Source organism: Lynx rufus, unplaced genomic scaffold (assembly GCF_022079265.1).
Source record: "Lynx rufus isolate CCGP_SWC_20201006 ecotype Redwood Valley unplaced genomic scaffold, mLynRuf1.p SCAF_23, whole genome shotgun sequence".
Taxonomy (NCBI): domain Eukaryota; kingdom Metazoa; phylum Chordata; class Mammalia; order Carnivora; family Felidae; genus Lynx; species Lynx rufus.
Window position 1 is genome coordinate 8,653,378 of NW_025814838.1, and position 15,392 is coordinate 8,668,769.

General features: G+C 36.9%; 1 long non-coding RNA gene across 1 annotated transcript in view; it reads left to right on the plus strand.

Annotated features, from left to right (window-relative positions):
* Positions 1-1,116: 1,116 nt before the first annotated feature.
* LOC124518003 (uncharacterized) overlaps positions 1,117-15,392 on the plus strand; it is a 37,347-nt gene continuing 23,071 nt past the window's right edge. Inside the window, exons 1-2 of the long non-coding RNA XR_006963608.1 lie at positions 1,117-1,152; positions 3,907-4,021. This is a non-coding gene — a long non-coding RNA (uncharacterized LOC124518003). The remainder of the gene's footprint in view (positions 1,153-3,906; positions 4,022-15,392) is intronic.

Consider the following 15,392-nt stretch of genomic DNA (forward strand, 5'->3'; position numbering starts at 1 on the left):
ATTTTCAAAGCACCTGTGTCTGAGTCCCACTTCAGACCAATTAAATCAGGCTCTCTGAGAGAGGGGACACAGTCATCTGTATTTTTAGAAAGTATTTCTTTTTTGTTTTAATTTTTTAATGGTTATTCATTTTTTGATAGAGACAGAGCGTGAGTGGGGGAGGGGCAGAGACAGAATCCAAAGCAAGCTCCAGGCTCTGACCTGTCAGCACAGAGCCCGACCTTGGGCTCAAACTCATGGACAGTGAGATCATACCCTGAGCCGAAGTCGGATGCTCAACCGACTGAGCCACCCAGGCGCCCCATTTAGAAAGTACTTCTTAGTGACTCTAATGAGCAGAGAGGACTGAGAACCACTGCTCTACATATCCTTGCTCTTGCCTACCTCTCTAGCCTTATCTATTCCCACTTTTTGCTCCCTTGCCCACCATGCTCCAGCCATCTTTTTTGTTCATTGAACATGCCAAAATTGTTCCTACTTCAGGGCCTTTGCATTCACTGTTCCCTTAGCCTGGAATACATCAACTCAGATTTTCAACTCAAATTTTCATATAACTGATTCTTGTTCACCAGGTATCAACTCAAATGTCACATTTTCAGAATGTCACATTATCACCCCTCATCCTGTATTATTTCCTTTTTTACAAATTTTTTTTAACATTTATTCATTTTTTGATAGAGAGAGACAGAACATGAGTGGGGGAGGGGCAGAGAGAGAGGGAGACACAGAATCTGAAAGAGCCTCCAGGTTCTGAACTGACAGCACAGAGCCCGACACAGGGCTCGAACTCACGGACCGTGAAATCATAACCTGAGAGGAAGTCGGATGCTTAACTGACTGAGCCACCCAGGCGCCCCTATTATTTCCTTTCTAACACTTGATGGTATTTGAGCTATTGCTGATTAATTTGCTTGTTTACTGCCTATATCCTAATTATTCTTTTTTAATTTTTTAACATTTTTTATTTTTGAGACAGAGAGAGACAGAGCACGAGCAGGAGAGAGAGAGAGAGAGAGAGAGAGAGAATGAGAATCTGAAGCAGGCTCCAAGCTTCGAGCAGTCAGCACAGAGCCCAACACGAGCCTCAAACCCACCAACTGCAAGATCATGACCTGAGCCAAAGTCAGATGCAAAACCAACTGAGCCACCCAGGTACCACTATCCTAATGAGTTTTTTAAAAAATATATATTTATTTATTTTGAGAGAGACAGAGAGTGTGAGTAGGGGAGGGGCAGAGAACCCGACACAGGGCTTGATCCCACCAACCGTGAGATCATGATCTGAGCTGATGTCGAGAGTCTTATGCTTAACTGACTGAGCCACCCAGGTGCCCTTGACTATCTCTTCATTATTATATGAGATCTACAAAGGTAGAGACTTTATCTGATTTATTCACTATAGTATGCCCAAGGCATAGAACAGTATGTGACACATAAGAGATACTTAAATAAACATTTGTTCAATAAATTATTTTTGTCTGTTCACTGATATCATTATATAACATCATTTTAACAATAAATTCTTATGATGTATTTACAAAACAATTATTTCCTTATAAGCAAGTCTTGCAGCTTCTATATGTCCCATGCTCCTTTACACAATTTATATTAACTATTTGTTACAGGGAGAAAAAAGAAACAATCTGGATACATATCCATTGTTATTACTATCTTATACTATGACCTTTGCCCTATTTAGTTTTCCATTGTACCTCCTTTTTTTCTCTTGCTGGTTACCATCATTCCAAAGATTTCTTGGGTTGGAAAGCATTGAAGTTGCTTTTCCCTAAACTCCTCTCTCTAGTGATCATGAAGAAGAAGAAAATGCATGGAACTTGAAGTCAAAGGTTTGAGTTCGAATTTTGACCCAGAAACTTATCAGGGGAAACCACGTAACCTCTCTGAGCCTGTTAATGAAGTCAGGACACTAATAGCTCCTATCACACACACACATACACACACACACACACACACACACACACACACAAAATTGTATAAAATAAAATGAGAAACTATAGGTAAAATTACCTTGTATTTTGTGAAGATTCAGTAAATACATTAAAAAGATGTACCATTCAAAATACCACTTAGAATTTTGCCATTTCTTTCTGTCCCTCCTGCTATTGTATAAGAATCAGGGAAGGGATCTCCTTCTCAGTCTCCCTACCTCCATCCTTCTCTCTTCTGGATCATAAATATACTCTAGCCAAGCCTCTTATTGAGGCAATCATGTTCATTGTATTTCTGCCCTCCTTGGGAACCTGGTGGCTCTTTTACTTGTCATCCCCAGACTCCTCTGTCTGTTTCTCAAATTCCCTTAAAGTGTCCTTCTTGCTTCCTCATGGTTCATGGTGTATGATCGCTGCAGTGACTTAGAAATGACTGAGGCTTTTGGTGACAGATCACCTGAATAAATGAATAGTTGGGATTTTGATGAAATAATGTCACTGCTTTTATACAGGTATTTCTATGAGAATCCCCCCTTAGTCAAGTATAAATACTCTGTGCCTTCTGCTTCGTCTCACTTAGACTCCATTTTCTCATTTCTAAAACGGGACTAATCACAGTGCATACAGGTGTTTGCAGAATGAGTGAGAAAACATGTGGGATGCCTTTTGTGAAAACATCCTTGCAGTCTCAGAGCTTGAAAGTTACCTCCTTCTATCCCTTTGTACATGCCACATTACCTAGGTGGTCATAATTACCTGTGTACAGAAGAGAACACCCAGCTGCCTTAGATGTTGCCTTCTGCTTCTAAGGGAGGAAATTGTGTTTCAAGTGAGAAGTAAGGGTGTCAACTCGTAGTCTGGTCATTTAGAAGTTATCTATCTAATCTTAGAAGTTGAGGTATAAGTTGTCCAAGGCCACACTACTGGTAAAAATTAGGATCATACTGGTAACGTCTTCATCAGTCTTCTGGTGCTAAATTCTGACCTCTTCCACTGTACCAGCCTACTCTTCTAAATAATTATATAAAAATGTGTGCATTTTATTTTCATGTTTTAGGAAGTTGTTCATGCTCTCATATTGTACAATTTTCTCTTGGACCAGTCAGTATTGAAGGATGGAGCTTTAGAAGTTTAGAAGTAGAAGGCACCATAGAGCTCCAGACACTTTACCCAACAAGAGAAAAGGAAATAATATCTACTTGCCTTGAGAGGTTGTGAAATCAAAGGAAAAAGTCACCTGCTCCCACACTGCAATTTCAGTTGAGAGTTACTGACTCTTGAAACAGACATTTCTGAGGCAGATCAGACATTGTCTGTATTGATATACATGATGAGGAAAGCATTGTATTATAAGATTAAGAAAAAAGCAGAATATAAGATTATAAAAGCCAGAGAAGAAAACCAGTGGGAACAAGTCCATTCATGAAAGTGTATTAAGAAATCCCAGCTATTACCATGATTGAATTGAGGCACTAAGAGAGACATGCATGGAGATATGGATTATACTTTGGCTTCTGGGAGCTTCCACCAGCCACCATCAGAAATACTAACTTGGGGAATCCAGTTTGAACATTGCCTAGCTTAATAGTTTTCAAAGTATGTTTTGGGGATCTTTAGAATCAGAGTCATTTTGGGGTACTTTAACTTGTTACCCTATTTGCGTTATTTCTCTCATTATTTACATATACAGACATACATACACACATATGAATATACCCATATATATGTATATACACATTTTTTTCTAAATCATTTGAAAGTTAGTTGCAGACATTACTCTCTTCACATTTAAATTCTTCAGCATTCATCCTTGAAACATAAGGACATTCTCCTGTGTAACAATAGTACTGTTTCACACCTAAAATAATTAACCATAATTCCGTAATACAATTTATACCCATTCCAAACTAAAATCTCCTCAATTGTCTCAAAATGTCTTTTTTTTTTTTTTTTAAAGATCTAGGATTCAAACAAGATCCATGTGATGCATTTTGTTGTTATGTTTTGTTGGTCTTTTCTAACCTGGACGAATCCTTCTGCTTTTGTTCCCATGCCATTGCCTTTGAATCCAGGTGAGTAATCTTGTTGAATATCTCACATACTGCATGTGTGTGATTGTTTCCTCATTGCTGTGGTCTGAATATTTGCATTCCCCATCCCAAATTTGTTTTGAAATCCTATCCCCCAAGGTGATGATATTAGGAGGTGGGGACTTTGGGAGGTTATTAGGGATCACCTAATAGTATTTATTTATTTATTTATTTATTTATTTATTTATTTATTTATTTATTTATTTTTGAGAGAGATAGAGAGACAGAGTGCAAGCAGGGGAGGGGCAGAGAGAGAGGGAGACACAGAATCCAAAGCAGGCTCCAGGCTCTGAGCTGTCAGCACAAAGTCTGAACGCACAAACTGTGGTCTCAAACCCACAAACTGTGAGATCATGATCTGAGCCGAACGTTGGACAGTTAACTGACTGAGCCACCCAGGCAGCCCAAAACTACAATGTTTTTTAACCAATTGCAATGATTATTCTTTTTGATGCCTAAATTTTATCAAGTTAGGTCAATGACAGCCCTTTGACATGCCCCCATCATTATTTGATTACTTCTTTACTTTCTGATATAACAAGAGGTCCCAGGCTTACCTGGTATTTTCTCTGCTCTACACTTGGAAACATCAATTTCTCACAGGATCTCCTTGAAAAGGGAATGGTATTTAGAAGTCATGATCTAGGCTCTATGTTGATTCGTTACTACTAGACACCATTGTTTTGAGGACCTTTTAAGCATACAGAACTGAGAAAAACAATTTCCAAATCAAAATTAACATTACAGTTTTTTTTTTTTAATGTTTAAGGAACATTTGTTTATCTTTTCCTGTAAACTGTCTATTCATGTATTTTGCCTAATTTCCTATCAAGTTTGATATTTTTCTTCTTTAAGAATTCTGGATATATCAGGGATATAAACTCTATATTTTTTATATAACTTGCCAATATTTTTACTCAGTACTTCATTTGTAATACCTGACCCCCATTAACCATCTTGGAGCTAACTTCTGAAGAAGGGCTCCTATTCACACAAGCAAAATATGGGCAGAAGAAAATGGAACTCATGTTTTTCAGCTGTCAGGCACTGTTCTGGTTGAACATTTTCTCATTTGCAGCTCATAAAATGTCTTTGAATATTATTTCTTACCTGAAATCTATATGGCTAACATGTTTTAAAATTCAGTATTTTTCAGTTTTTATTAAGGTGATAATGATATCTAGAGCCATGCTACTCCCCTTGCAGGATTGGAAGCTGCATCTTGAGATCATACTCATAAATATTTCTGCATTGGTGAATATTCCTATTAATTAGAACGAATAAAGACTATACATGGTTTCACTTCCTGATAGGTTGGGTTTTGTTGCCAAATGAGATATGAAAAGCGCTTTTGTTTTACAGAGCTTCTCAGATTTCGGAATGGTAGATAAGAGATGTTGGACCTCTATCACCCTTTCTTTATAGGGAGGGGATGGAGTTTTGGTGTTTGTTTGTTTGTTAACAAAACACATCCTCTGACTTTTATCCTTTTCTTCTTTTTCTCTTTGTTTTGTAAGGCAGGGAGGAGGGAGCAAACTTCAGAGCGTGAGGATTCAAGTGAATCCCATGAAAACTGTGGTGTCTCTCCACTTCTCTTCCCTCCCCCCGCCTGCAGCCGGGGTGAGACTGAGATGTGTAGCCCCTCTGATAGCCCAGTATTCTTTATAACCAACATTTAACCAATATTCGTTATACACTTGTTCAACATCTGTTTGGGGGAAAGGCTGTTTGCTGTATGGGGAGGTGAAAAAGAAGGGCATAGGTGACAGCATGCAGCCTCATCCCCAGAGTTCCAAGCAAATCAGCTGTGCCGCCAGACTTGCATGCCCCTCTTAGCCAGAATGGAAGCTCTGCAGTTGGTCTGAACTACTTTCCGTAGTTGGGTGTGTTGCAACTACTTGCTTTTTCTCATGTGTCTTTTATAGGATTCTTTTTTTTCCCTTTTTTTTAATGTTTGTTTATTTATTTATTTATTTTTGTTTATTTTTTTCAATATATGAAATTTATTGTCAAATTAGTTTCCAAACACACCCAGTGCTCAACCCAAAAGGTGCCCTCCTCAATACCCATCACCCATCCTCTCCTCCCTCCCACCCCCCATCAACCCTCAATTTGTTCTCAGTTTTTAAGAGTCTCTTATGCTTTGGCTCTCTCCCACTCTAACCTCTTTTTTTTTTTTTCCTTCCCCTCCCCCATGAGTTTCTGTTAAGTTTCTCAGGATAAGTTTCACATAAGAGTGAAAACATTAGGATTCTTACAAAGTATCCCAAATTACTTCCAGCCACACACTCTCAGTCTCTCAGAGAGGAATTATAATACTACATATTTCTTTGTCTTATTACATTTCTGGTTCCCTTTATAGATTAAGCCCCAGACAAATATGTTGTAGGCCCTAGTCTGTAATGAAATATTTCCCCATTTGGGGGTTGTCTCACTTCATTGTCTCTCCCTTATCTGGCTACATAAGGCCTCCTTCTGTCCTTGGGAGTGTTATGGTTTTTATATTCTGGATTTTCATGTCCTGTCTCCTTTTCCATCAAAACCAACCTATCCTGTCTCCTTGTGCCTCAGGGCACTACTGAAAATCTGCTAAGTGATTTCATCATGTAAAGAAATGACTGGATTAATGATCCATTTCTCCCCCAGTTTTGATCTTTGAGATAATAATACCTGTACTCAAAGTTCTCTAATGGCGAACAGGTATTTTAGGTCATAGCATGTAAGTGGAAGGACTGTATATTGAGGACTTTTAATTTCATAGTCAGCACATCACCCTATGTTATTACCTCTTGTACACATAGCTTTCATATGAATTACACTATGTGGAGTTTTAAAAAGTAGCTTCTGTTTGTAGCACATTTGATAGCTAATGGGATACTATCTTTACTTTGTAGCAAGCTCTTATAAATCAATCAGAAAAAGACAAACATTCATATATTAAAATGAGAGAGAGAGACCAATAAACATAAGAAAAATTTCAATCTTACTAATAATCAAAGAACAAATAAGACTAGCATGCAATATTTTTCACTTCTCACATTGGCAAAAACTTAAAATCTGATAATATCCTGTGTAACTTGCTCTTCTACTGTCTGAAAGAGTTTTTGTATATTTGGTGTTATTTCTCCCATAAATTTTTGATAGGATTTACCAGTTAAACCACTTGGGACTAGGGCTTTCCTTCTGGTAAGTTTGTTAATAAATATTTCAGTTATTACAATACATATTGGATTTTTCAGGCTTTTTGTTTTATTTTGTATGGTAAGTTATAAATTTTTTAAGGAATCTTTCCATTTAATCTATATTGTTGAATTTGTTGACATAAAACTGTTCATAGTATTTTCTTATTATCTTAAAAAAAATTTTTTTAACGTTTATTTATTTTTAAGACAATGCAAGAGACAGAGTGCAAGCAGCGGAGGGGCAGATAGAGGGAGACACAGAATCCAAAGTGGGCTCCAGGCTCTGAGCTATCAGCCCAGAGCCCGACGTGGGGCTCGAACTCACAAACCGTGGGATCATGACCTGAGCCGAAGTCAGACGCTTAACCAACAGAGCCACTCAGGCACCCCTCTTATTATCTTTTTAATATGTGTAAGTGATATCTGTAGTGATAACCCCTTTTTTTCTGATTTTGGCAAACAAAAATTTTATGGTAAAGGATGATCATCTGAGTGTTTGTAAAGTAAAAAAATTGAAAAACAAGGGTGCTGTTTGTGCTCAGTTGGTTAAGTGTCTGACTCTTGGTTTCAGCTCAAGTCATGATTTCATGGTTCATGAGTTTAAGCCTGGAGTTGGGCTCTGCACTGACACCATGGGGCCTGCTTGGGATTCTCTCTCTCTCTCCCTCTCTCTCTCTGCCCTTTCCCTGCTCACATGCTCTCTCTCTCAAAATAAATAAACTTTAAAAAAGAAAAACAAAACAAAAAAAGCCCTCTGAATGTCCAACAATAAGAGATTAGTAAAGTAAAAAACTTTACCATTTTGACAGAATGAACTACTATGTGGCCCTTAAAATCATACTAAACTATAGGGGTGGCTGGGTGGCTCAGTCAATTGAATGTCCAACTTTGGCTCAGGTCATGATCTCACAGTCTGTGAGTTTGGGCCCCACATTGAGTTCTGTGCTGACAGCTCAGAGCCTGGAGCCTACTTCGGATTCTGTGTCTCCCTCTCTCTCTCTGACCCTCCCCTGCTCAAACTCTCTTTCTCTCTCTTTCTCAAATAAGCATTTAAAAATTTATATTAAACTATAATGAAATACTATGGCATACATACCAGAATGACTACAATTTAAAAGGTTCACAACAACAAGTGTTGGTGAGGGTGTGGAGCAAATGGAACTTTTTTAAAAAAGCTTTTCTTTAAATTAGTTAACATTTAGTTTAATATCAGTTTCAGGTGTACAATTTAGTGTTTAGTGATTCAGCACTTTCATACAATACCAGGTATTCATCACAAGTGAAAAACGTGTATTCTGCTACTTTGTGATTGAATGTTGTGAATATATTTGTTAAGTCCATTTTGTCCAGTGTGTCATTCAAAGCCATTGTTTCCTTGTTGATCTTCTGCTTAGATATGTCCATTGCTATAAGTGGGGTGTTAAAGAGCCCTACTATTATTATAAATTAGTTTCTTTATGTTTGTGATTAATTGATTTACATATTTGGCTTCTTTCAAGTTGGGGGCCTAAATATTTATAATTGTTCGATCTTGTTGGACAGACCCCTTTGTTATGATATAGTGTGTTTCTTCATCTCTTATTACAGTCTTTGGCTTAAAATCTAGTTTGTCTGATAGAAATATGGCTACTCCAGCTTTCTTTTGATGTCTATTTGCATGATCAATGATTCTCCACCGCCTCACTTTCAATCTGAAGGTGTCTTTGGGTCTAAAATTAGTCTCTTGCAAGCAGCATATTGATGGGTTTTGTGTGTTTTTTAAAAATTTTTCTTAATGTTTATTTTTGAGAGAGACAGAGATAGAATACGAGTGGGTTAGAGGCAGAGAGAGAGGGAGACACAGAATCCAAAGCAGGCTCCAGGTTCTGAGCTGTCAGCACAGAGCCCGATGCGGGGCTCAAACTCATGAGCTGTGAGATCATGACCTAAGCCAAAGTCGAACACTCAACCAACTGAGCCACCCAGACGCCCCGATGGGTTTTGTGTTTAATACGTTCTGGTACCCTATGCCTTTTGATTAGAACATTTGGTCTATTTACATTCAGTAATTGTTGATAAATATGAATTTAGTGTCATTGTATTATCTATAAAGTTGCTGTTCCCTTGGATTATCTCTGTTCCTTTCTAGTCTTTGTTGCTTTTGGTCTCTCTTTCCTGCTCAAAGGGTTTCCTTTAATATTACTTGTAGAGCTGGTTTAGTGTTCACAAAATCCTTTAGTTTTTGCTTGTCTTGGAAACTCTGTATCTTTCTTTCTATTCTGAATGATGGCCTTGCTGGATATAGTATTCTTGGCTGCATATTTTTCTTATTTAGGGCATTGAATATACTATGCCACTCCTGTCTGGCCTGACAAGTTTCTGTGGACAGGTCTGTTGCTAACCTTACATGTGTCCCCTCATAGGTTAAGGACCTTTTGTCCCTCGCTGCTTTCAGGATTCTATTTTTTATCTTTGTATTTTGTAATTTTCACAATGATGTGTCTTGGTGTTGACCTGTTTTTGTTGATTTTGAGGGGAGTTCCCTGTGCCTCTTGGACTTGAATACCTGTTTCCATCCCCAGATTAGGGAAGTTCTGAGCTATAATTTGTTCAAAAAAACCTTCTGCCCATTTTTCCTACTTTACCTCTTCTGGGATCCCTATGAAACAGATATTATTGTGTTTTATGGAATCGCTGAGTTCTCTAAGTTTATATATGTGATCTCATATTTTTCCCTCCATCTTCTTTTCACCTTCATTCCTTTTCAGAATTGTATCTTTTTTATTATTATTATTCTCAAATTAGTTAACATACAGTGTAGTTTTGGCTTTAGGAGTGGAACCCAGTGATTCATCTCTGACATATGACAGTGCTCATCCCGAAAACTGCCTTCCTTAATGCCTGTCACCCATTTAACCTACCTCCAGCCCAGCCCCCCTTCAACCCTCAGTTTGTTCTCTGTATATAAGAGTTTCTTTTGGTTTGTCTCCCTCTCTTTTTTTATCTTATTTTTCCTTCCCTTCCCCTATGTTCATCTGTTAAGTTTCTCAAATTCCATGTATGAGTGAAATGATATGATACCTGTTTTTCTCTGTCTTATTTCACTTATCACAATAACCTCCAGTTCCATCCATGTTGTGGCAAATGGCAAGATTTCATTCTTTTTCATTGCTGAGTAGTATTCCACTGTATGTGTGTGTGTGTATATATATATATATATCACATCTTCTTTATCCATTAATCAGTTGATGGACATTTGGACTCTTTCCATAATTTGACTCTTGTTGATAGCACTGCTATAAACACTGGGGTGCATGTGCCCCTTTGAATCAGGATATTTGTATCCATTGGATAAATTCCTAGTAGTGCAATTGCTGGGTTGTTTAATTTTTTGAGGAATCTCTGTACTGTTTTCCAGAGTGACTGCAACAATTTGCATTCCCCCCAACAGTGCAATAGGGTTACCCTTTCTCCACACCGTCAATAACATCTGTTGTTGCCCGAGTTGTTAATTTTAGCTACCCTGACCAGTGTGAGGTGGTATGTGATTGTGGTTTTGGTTTTTATTTCCCTGATGATGAGTGGTGTTGAGCATTTTTTCATGTGTCTGTTAGCCATTGAGTGTCTTCTTTGGAAAAGTGTCTGTTCATGTCTTTTTCCCATTTCTTCACTGGATTGTTTGTTTTTTTGAATGTTGAGTTCGATAAGTTCCTTATAGATTTTGGATATTAACCCTTTATTTGATAATGTCATTTGCAAATATCTTCTCCCATTCCGTTGGTTGCCTTTTAGTTGTTCTGATTCTTTCCTTTGCTGTGCAGAACCTTTTTATCTTGATGAGGTCCCAGGAGTTTATTTTTGTTTTTGTTTCTCTTGCCTCTAGAAACATGTCAAGTAGGAAGATGCTGTGGCTGAGATCACAAAGGTTGTTGCCTGTTTTCTCCTCTAGGATTTTGATGGCTTCTTGTTTTACATCTAGGTCTTTCATCAATTTTGAGTTTATTTTTATTCATGGTGTAAGAAAGTGGTCTAGGTTCTGTATGTTGCTGTCCAGTTTTCCCACCCCATTTGCTAAAGAGACTGTCTTTTTTCCATTGGATATTCTTTCCTGCTTTGTCAAAGATTAGTTGGCCATATGTTTGTGGGTCCATGTCTGGGTTCTCTATTCTGTTCCACTGATCGATGTGTCTGTTCTTGTGCCAGTACCATATCGTCTTGATGATTACAGCTCTGTAATACAGCTTGAAGTCCAGCATTGTGATACCTCCAGCTTTGGTTTTCTTTTCAGGGTTTCTTTGGCTAGTTGGAGTCTTTTCTGGTTCCATATAAATTTTAGAATTGTTTGTTCTAGCTCTGTGAAGAATTCTGGTGTTATTTTGATAGGGATTGCATTGAATATGTAGATTGCTTTGGGTAGTATCAACATTTTAACAATATTTATTCTTCTAATCCATGAGCATGGAATATTTTTCCATTTTTTTGTGTTTTCAATTTCTTTCATAAGCTTTCTGTAGTTTTCAGTGCATAGATTTATCACCTCTTTGCTTAGGGTATTCCTAGGTATTTTATGGGTTTTGGTTCAATTGTAAATGGGATCGATTCCTTGATTTCTCTTTCTGCTTCATTATTGGTGTATATAAATGCAACTGATTTCCATACATTGATTTTATATCCTGCAACTTTCCTGAATCCATGGATTAGCTCTAGCAATTTTTTGGTGGAGTCTTTTGGGTTTTCCACATACACTATCATGTTGTCTGCAAAGAGTGAAAGTTTGACTTCCTCCTTGCTGATTTGGATGACTAATACTTCATTGTGTTATCTTATGGCTGAGGCCAGGACTTCCAACACTATATTGAATAACAGTGGTGAGAGTGGACAACCTTGTCGTGTTTTTGACTTATGAGGAAAGTTCTCACTCTTTCCCTACTGAGGATGACATTAGTAGTGGTTCTCTCATATATGGCTTTTATGATCTTGAGGGTTGATCCTTCTATCCCTACTTTTTTGAGGGTTTTTTATCAAGAAAGAATACTGCATTTTGTCAAATACATTTTCAACATCTATTGAGAGGATCAAGTGGTTCTTGTCCTTTTTTTTTTATTAATGTGATGTATCACATTGATTGATTTGTACATATTGAACCACCCTGTATCCCAGGAATAAATCCCACTTGATTGTGGTGAATAATTCTTTTAATGTATTGTTGGATCCGGTTTGCTAGTATCTTGTTGAGAATTTTTGTATCCATGTTCATTAGGGAATTTGGTCTGTAGTTCTTTTTAGTGAGGTCTTTGGTTTTAGAGTCAAGAAAATTCTGGACTTGTAGAATGAGTTTGGGTGTGTTCCTTCCATTTATATTTTTAGAACAGCTTCAAAAGAATAGATGTTAACTCCGCTTTAAATGTTTGGTAGCATTCCCCTGGAAAGCCATCCAGCCCTGAACTCTTGTTTGTTGGGGGATTTTTGATTACTGATTCAATTTCTGTATTGGTGATGGGTCTGTTCAAATTCCTGTTTCATTTTGGTAATTTATATATGTTTAGAAATTTGTCCATTTTTTCCAGATTGCCCAATTTGTTAGCATATGATTGCTCATAATGTTCTCTTATTATTGTTTGTATTTATGCAGTATTGGTTGTAATCTCTTCTCTTTCATTCATGATTTTATCTATTTGGTCCTTTTCTTTTTCTTTTTAATCAATCTGGCTAGGTATTTATCAGTTTTGTTATTCTTTCAAAGAACCAACTTCTGGTCTAATTGATCTGTTCTACTGCTTTTTTGTTTGTTTGTTTTTAATTTCAATATCATTTATTTCTGCTCTAATCTTTATTATTTCCCTTCTGATAATTTTAGGCCTTATTTGCTGTTCTTTTTCCAGTTCTGTTAGGTGTAAGGTTAGGTTGTGTATTTGAGACCTTTAGTCCTTCTTTAGGATGGGCTGGATTGCTATATACTTCCCTCTGAAGACCACCTTTGCTGCATCCCAGAGGTTTTGGGCTGTCATGTTTTCATTTTCTTGGCTTCTGTGTACTTTTAATTTCCTCTTTAATTTCTTGGTTAGCCCATTCATTCTTTAGTAGGATGTTCTTTAATCTCCAAGGATTCATGGTCTTTACAAATTTTTTCTTGTGGTTGATTTCGAGTTTCGTAGTGTTGTGGTCTGAAAATATGCCAGGTGTGATCTGAGTCTTTTTGTACTTGTTGAGAGCTGATTTGTGACCCGGTATGTCATCTATTCTGGAGGATGTTCCATGTGCACTCGAGAAGAATGTGTATTCGTCTGCTTTGGGATGAGAATTTCTGAATATATCTGTTAAGTCCATCTGGTCCAGTGTGTCATTCAAAGCCATTGTTTCCTTGTTGATTTTCTGCTTAAATGATCTGTCCATTGTTGTAAGTGGGGTACTGAAGTCCCCTACTCTTATGGTATTATTATCAATGAGTTTCTTTATGTTTGTGATTAACTGATTTATATATTTGGCTTCTCCACTTTGGGGGCATAAATATTTATAATTGTTAAATCTTCTTCTTGTTGGATAGACCCCTTAATTTTTATATGATGCCCTTCTTAATCTCTTGTTACAGTCTTTATTTTAAAATCTAGTTTGTCTGATATAAGTATGGTTACACCAGCTTTCTTTTGACAACCATTAGCATGATAGATGGTTCTACATCCCCTTACTTTCAATCTGCATGTGTCTTTAGGTCTAAAATGAGTCTCTTGTAAGCAGCATATAGATGGGTCTTATTTTCTTATCCATTCTGGTACCCTATGTCTTTTGATGGGAGCATTTAGTCCATTGACATCTAGAGTGAGTACTAAAAGATAAGATTTTAGCGCCATTGTGTCGCCTTTTGAATTGGTATTTCTGGTGATGTTCTCTGGTCCTTCCTAGTCTTTGTTGATTTTGGTCTTTTTTGATTTGTTTTGTCTTTCTCCACTCAAATAGTCCCCCTTAAAATTTCTTGCAGGGCTGGTTTAGTGGTCGCAAACACCTTTAGTTTTTGTTTGTCTTGGAAACTCTTTATCTCTCTTATTTTGAATGTCAGCCTTGCTGGATAAAGAATTCTTGGTTGCATATTTTTCTGATTCAGCCTGTTGAATATATTCTGCCACTCCTTCTGGTCTGCCAAGTTTCTGTGGATAGGTCTACAGTGAACCTGATCTTTCTTCCCTCATAGGTTAAGGACTTTTTCCTTTTCCCCCTGCTGCTTTCATAACTCTTTCCTTGTCTGTGTATTTTGTGAATTTGACTATGATATGCCTTGGTGATGGTCAGCTTTTGTTGAATCTATTGGGAGTTCCCTGTGCTTCTTGGATTTTGATGTCTGTGTCATTCCCCAGATTAGGAAAGTTTTCTGTTATAATTTGTGCACACAAAACTTCTGCCCTTTTTTCTCTCTCTTCATCTTCTTGGACACCTATGACTCAGCTATTATTCCTTTTTAACAAATCACCTAGTTTTCTAAGTCATGTATCATGATCATTTGCCTTTGTTTCCCTCTTTTTTCCTGCTTCATTATTTTCCATAATATTGTTTTCTAAATAGTGGATTCACTGCTCTGCTTCATTCATACTTGGTGTCTTGGCATCCATTTGAGATTGCATCTTGGTTATAGCACTTTTAATTTCATCCTGACTAGATTTTATTTTTTTATCTCCAAAGAAAAGGATTCTATGCTTTTTCAACTCAAGCTAATATTCTTACCATGGTTCATATTTCTAGTTCAGATATTTTGCTTATTTCTATGTTGATTAAGCTCCTGGCTGTCCTTTCTTCCTCTTCTTTCTTTTGGGGTGAATTCCTTCATTTTCTCATTTTGGAGGGAGAAAAAACTAATAAAGTAAAAAATTAAAATTAAAAAATCAAAAACAAAGCAAAAAATCAAATAAAGGAAGCTAGAGTCTAGGTGTGTTTTAGTCTCATTGTTGAAAGAAGCTTGATAGAATAGAGAAGAAAGGGAAAGAAGGAAAAAATGTAAGAAAAAAATAAAAAATTATAAAATAAAATGAAATAAAATGAAAAAGAACAAAAAATTTAAAAAATAAAAAATAAAGTAAAAACATAAAAATAAAAGTAAAATTTTCTCTTTCTGTATCCAGGATGAGGAAGAAAAGAAAGGGGGGGGAGGGAAGAAAAAAAATTTAAGGAAAAACAGAAACAAAGAAAACAAACAAATAAATGAG